Genomic DNA, 5000 nt, shown 5'->3' with positions numbered 1-5000 from the left:
TGGGTGGGACGACGGTATGGGGATGTTATTCGCGTGATAATGGATCAGGCCAAAATAATGCTCAAATATAATTATTTTTTTCCACCAGCTGTTTTCAACCAAAAAAAAACAAAAACGAAATTCCTAAATTTGTGGGACTGTGAGACGGGCACTGCTCTTATTTCTTCAGATCGAGCTATTCTTTGGGATTTGAGGGATTCACTTCCTCTCCCTATCTTTTGCTGACTTTTGCTGACACACACACACACACACTCATGAAAGATCTCACCCTGGTGTCATTTACATTCCTGCTCATTTCTCCGGGTATCCCGGCTGTCGCGGTGGTAATCGGACGCCTCTGGGGGTCTGTGCAAGGGCGGAGCGAACAGGTCCATGAGAGAGGACTGGTGTAGGGCTGTGTGTGTGTGTGTGTGTGTGTGTGTGTGTGTGTGTGCGCGCGCGCACGTGTCCACGCAGGACAATCCTCCAAAAAAGTCAAGGAGAAGCTCAAACTCCTGCTTTGGTCTACTGAAGCTCTGTGAGTGCATCATTCACTCCTGGTCAGGAGCCTGCACAGTGCCTGAACGAAACTCCAGCATCTCAGCGGCCTGGTCACCCAGGGTGGAATAGCGGCGCCGCCGAGGACCCGCGCTCAGCCGGGAGCTGCTGTGATCTAGAATTAGACAGGAAGACAGGAACCACGTAACACAGCTAGAGGAGAGAGGCTCGGGAGAGATTTCTCTCCATCTCTCTTCTACACCCCTCCTCTCCATCCCTCTCTCCATCCATCGCTCTCCTCTCTCTTTCTGTCGGTGAACGCGGCCCCCGCGTCACAATCACTGACTCAGACGCGTCCCACGTGAGCCGCACGTGACTCCGCGACACACGGAGCCAGCGTGTCCGGACAGACGGGTCGAGGGCCAAACCCCGAGCAACGGGCGGCAAGACGGAGAGGCAACATTTAATTGGGTCTGTTTACTCCGGAAAGCCAGGGTTTGTTTGTGTCAGCGGGGACGCCGTTGTTCTCTCCAGTCAGAGGAACAGCGTGAGAGAGACGGAAAAAGAGAGAAATTTTTAATTGAAAATGCGAATTCCATTAACCCTGTGGCCCAGGGCAGCTTATTATCGTCTCATTAGTTCGTGGGAGGACTGAAGTCGAAGATGAAGCAGATATTCTGTTATTGTTTTAAAATGTGTGGATTTATCGTTTACAGAGACCGGAGAGTCAAATCCTTCTGCTTGGGTCTCTGGACTGAGCGAGCGACGCTAGCGTATGCTGGCACACATGCGCGCACGCGTGCGTCACACGCACAAAATTCGTGAGTGATCACCGAGAACCAAAACAAGTCTCACAGTGTGCCCGCGGACATCCCCAAGTTTGCGATTCATGTATTCCTGTAATCCAAAAAGAGAGAGAGTGCGCGTGGGCGTGTGTGCGTGTGTGTGCGTGCGCGTGCGTGTGCGTGCGTGTGTGTGCGCGCGTGTGCGCGCGTGTGCGCGTGTGTGCGTGTGTGTGTGCGTGCGTGTGCGCGCGTGTGCGCGTGTGTGCGTGTGTGTGTGTGTGCGTGCGTGTGCGCGCGTGTGTGTGCATGTGCGCGCGTGTGCGTGCGGGTGTGTGTGCATGTGTGCGCGCGTGTGTGTGTGTGTGTGTGTGTTGAGGGGAGGGTTTAAGGAATTAACCACCCAGCATTTGTCCCTCGCGTCTCCGGTCCCTTTGTGAGCCCGTAGATAAGGCCACGCTCGGAGATGGTATCTATAGGAAGCACAGCCCGATCAACTGGGCTAATCCTGTGGGTTCCGGCCACCTCAATCTCCCGTCCTTCCCTATACCTCTCTGAGTGCCTCACCTCCTCTTTAGCCGGACATCAGCCCCCCCTGCTGGAGTCTACGGGCATGACACGTGGCAGCCCCCTTACAAATGGTTGCTCCGCTCTGGCTTCGAGCTCCGAGCTTGGCCTCGGCCCCCGGTCGTCTCCTTTCACCCAGATCCAGAAGAACTAGAGCGCGCAGGTGGGCTCCGGTTCAGCCGCGCGGCTCCCGGCTGTCGTGCGGCAACAAAGGCCTATTTCCCAGCATTAGGTGTCGTGACCCCCCAGCTGCTTTCGATCCGTGTGGATATCCCTCGATCGGGCAGAGCGCTCTTCCTCACGTCCGTGCCGGAGGAGACCGGCCGGAGCCAGAGGGGGAGAGGGCGCTCCTGCTTTGTGTGGGGATCGCCGCAGAGAGGCTGGATCACCCACGAGCCCTCGGGGCGAGCCTCGGAAATGGTCATGGGCGTGCGCACGGGCAGACGGAGATGAACCTGCGTATGGTGTGGACACCCACTTCATTTGCATCTCTCTCACACACACGGACACACACACACGCGCGCGCGCGCTCCCTTGTTCACACTTTGGGGATCCAGAGACGAGAGCTCCGGACACGATGGCGTCCCACGCTGCCCAAAGACTCTCTGCTCGAGACTCTCTGACTGACTCCCCCAATCATCCACCCTCAGGCCTCTTGCGTTCTTCTCACCCCTAGACGGCCCTGACTTTCTCGGGCTTCGACTGTTTCCTTCGACCGTGTCTGGGCGGTGGCGTGTCATCAGGGAACCAGCGTGCCCTGCAGAAGGCGATTTGGTGAAAAAAAACAGTTCCCCCCCCCAACCTTGAGCCAACGTGTGAGGACGTGGTGTCCTCATCTTCTCTAAGAGCGTTTGTTCTTAGTGCCAGAGGAAACAGATGATGTACATTAGGTCTGTATCCCTCGACTCCTTTCTCTCTCTCTCTCTCTCTCTCACTCTCTGCTTCCGTCCTTCAGGGCCAAGGTCGGGCAGAGATTAGATTCAGCCCCTCCCTGTAGGTCTTTTGGGAGGTCTGGGCCTGGCTGCAGGAACCGGCTCCGTTGTAAATCGGCCCATCCCGGCACGCTTGCGTCAGGATGAGAGCAACAAAGGGAGGCAGAGAGGGAGGGAGGGAGAGAGCGAGAGAGAGAGAGAGAGAAAGCAAGCCCGACGCAGGGAGGGAGTGCAAACTTTCGCTTTATATAGGAAGCTTGCCTGACCCCTCTGCGTTGTCCGGAGCCGTGTGACCTGTCAGCTCCTTCCGGCGGTGACGCTCTGTGGCTGTAATCAGTCACGTCCCTGGGTCTCGGCTTTTTAGGTAGTTTGGTTCACGGCGCCGAGCCAGTCTCCGTTTCCGTTCAGCGAAAACTCCGAATCTCGCCAACGCACCCATCTCGTAGCTGGCCATCGGAGCGCTGGGTTTTATGGCAGGCGACGTTTCCGCTGGAAACGTTTTAGCTTGACAGGTTGGTAAATGGAGGAGCAACAGTTTAATGGCCGAGTTTACTGATAAAACTCCTCTTGCTAGACTGGGAGAGAAAGACAAAAAAACATTGAGCACGTTAACTGTGTCCTGTGGCAAAACAAAGCGTGGATCTTTTATTGTCGTCCAAAAAGCAAGGCATGTCGCATGTGTTCGCGCGTGTTTGTGCGTGTGTGCATATATGTGTATGCTTGTGTATGTGTGTGTGTGTGTGTGTGTATGCGTGTGTGTATGTGTGTATGTGTGTGTGTGTGTGTGTGTGTATGCGTGTCTGTGTGTGTGTGCCTTTGTTTGTTTGCGGGACCATTGGGTGTTTTAAAGGCCAGTCTGTCCGCCCTGTGCGGGTGTAACCAGAGCCTAGGTGCAGCCTGTCGATGCCATGTGACGAGCAGGCACTCTGCAGCAGCTGTGTGTGTAGCGCGTGCACGCGCACGTGTGTGTGTGTGTGTGTGCGCGCGTGTCCGTGCCGAGGAAGAAGGAAAAGACCATCTGTAAATGTGCTATCGATTAGCATGTGGAGTGAGGGGACTAGTCATTAGCTCAGCTAAACCGCTAAGCTCTCCACTGCTTAATGCACTCTCCAGTCAAATCAGCCTCGTTGTCTCACACACACACACACACGCAGACACGCATATCCACATCCCTCACAGAGGATCTGTGACAGAATGGTCTGGACTCATCCACCCGCTCCCTGACTCACGCTCCAACCAAGGGCCTCCGCCCAGGGCCGCACGCCGGTGCTCTGTCCCGCGGCGGGGCCTCCTCGTACCTCGCACCGCGCCATCCCGCCACGGCGGGGTGGTGGAGGCTCAGCGCCACCTGCGGGGAAAAAGCAGGGATTTCGGGAGCTGTTAAAAAATAAATAAATTGGACGTGATTTGGAAGTGATTTTGGGAAGAGAGGAAACAAAAAAAAAAAACACACACACACTCTGGCCGGAATGTGTAAGGATGTGGTGTCCTCATTGTTTTTTCGGCGCCGGAGGAAACAGATGATGTACGTTGGCTCATTTTCCCAATCCCTTCCCAATCCCTCTCTCGCTCTCTCTCTTTCCGTCTTCATCTCTCGGTGGCTCTCACCATCTCTCTTTCCATCTTTGTCTCTCTCTCTCTCTCTCTCTCTCTCTCTCTTTCCGTCTTCATCTCTCGGTGGCTCTCACCATCTCTCTTTCCATCTTTGTCTCTCTCTCTCTCTCTCATCATCATTTTTCTGAAACTCTCTCTCTCTCTCTCTGCCTCCGTCCTTCAGACCCAAGGTCGGGGGGAGATTGGATTCGGCCCACCGTGACTCTTGGGAGTCACAGGCCCTGATGGCGGGCCCGGCTGCATTGTAAATCAGTCCATCTGAGCATGCCTGCCTCAAGCTGAGAGCAAGCGAGATGGGGGAGGTGGGGTGTTAGTGGGGTTTCGGGGGGGGTCCTGTGTTTGCTTTCCACACGTATGCACACAAATGAGTTTGCCGAGGGTGGTGAATACAGAGGTAGCTGCATGGATTACCATTCTTCACCGTTTACGTGCTCTCTCTGTTAAAGATCACTCATATGATACGCTGCCTCATGGCCATAACTACACACACACACACACACACACACACACCCCGGGTCATCTCTTACTAGTGCATATGTGGTATGTGATGTGTTATGATGATTTCCACTTGACATGACCATATTTGGTAGTTCTTCCTCTACTGTGCCATCCTACAGCCTTTATTACG

General features: G+C 54.8%; 1 protein-coding gene across 10 annotated transcripts in view; it reads left to right on the top strand.

The window, feature by feature from the left end:
• The window catches only part of tenm2a (teneurin transmembrane protein 2a), a 195750-nt gene that overhangs the window by 92873 nt on the left and 97877 nt on the right, over positions 1–5000 (top strand). The gene's annotated exons all lie outside the window — the stretch shown is intronic.

The sequence above is a fragment of the Electrophorus electricus genome, chromosome 16 (assembly GCF_041902795.1).
Source record: "Electrophorus electricus isolate QZ-2024a chromosome 16, ASM4190279v1, whole genome shotgun sequence".
Classification (NCBI taxonomy): domain Eukaryota; kingdom Metazoa; phylum Chordata; class Actinopteri; order Gymnotiformes; family Gymnotidae; genus Electrophorus; species Electrophorus electricus.
Note: the sequence above shows the minus strand (reverse complement) of the source record. Positions and strands in the feature narration are given on the sequence as shown.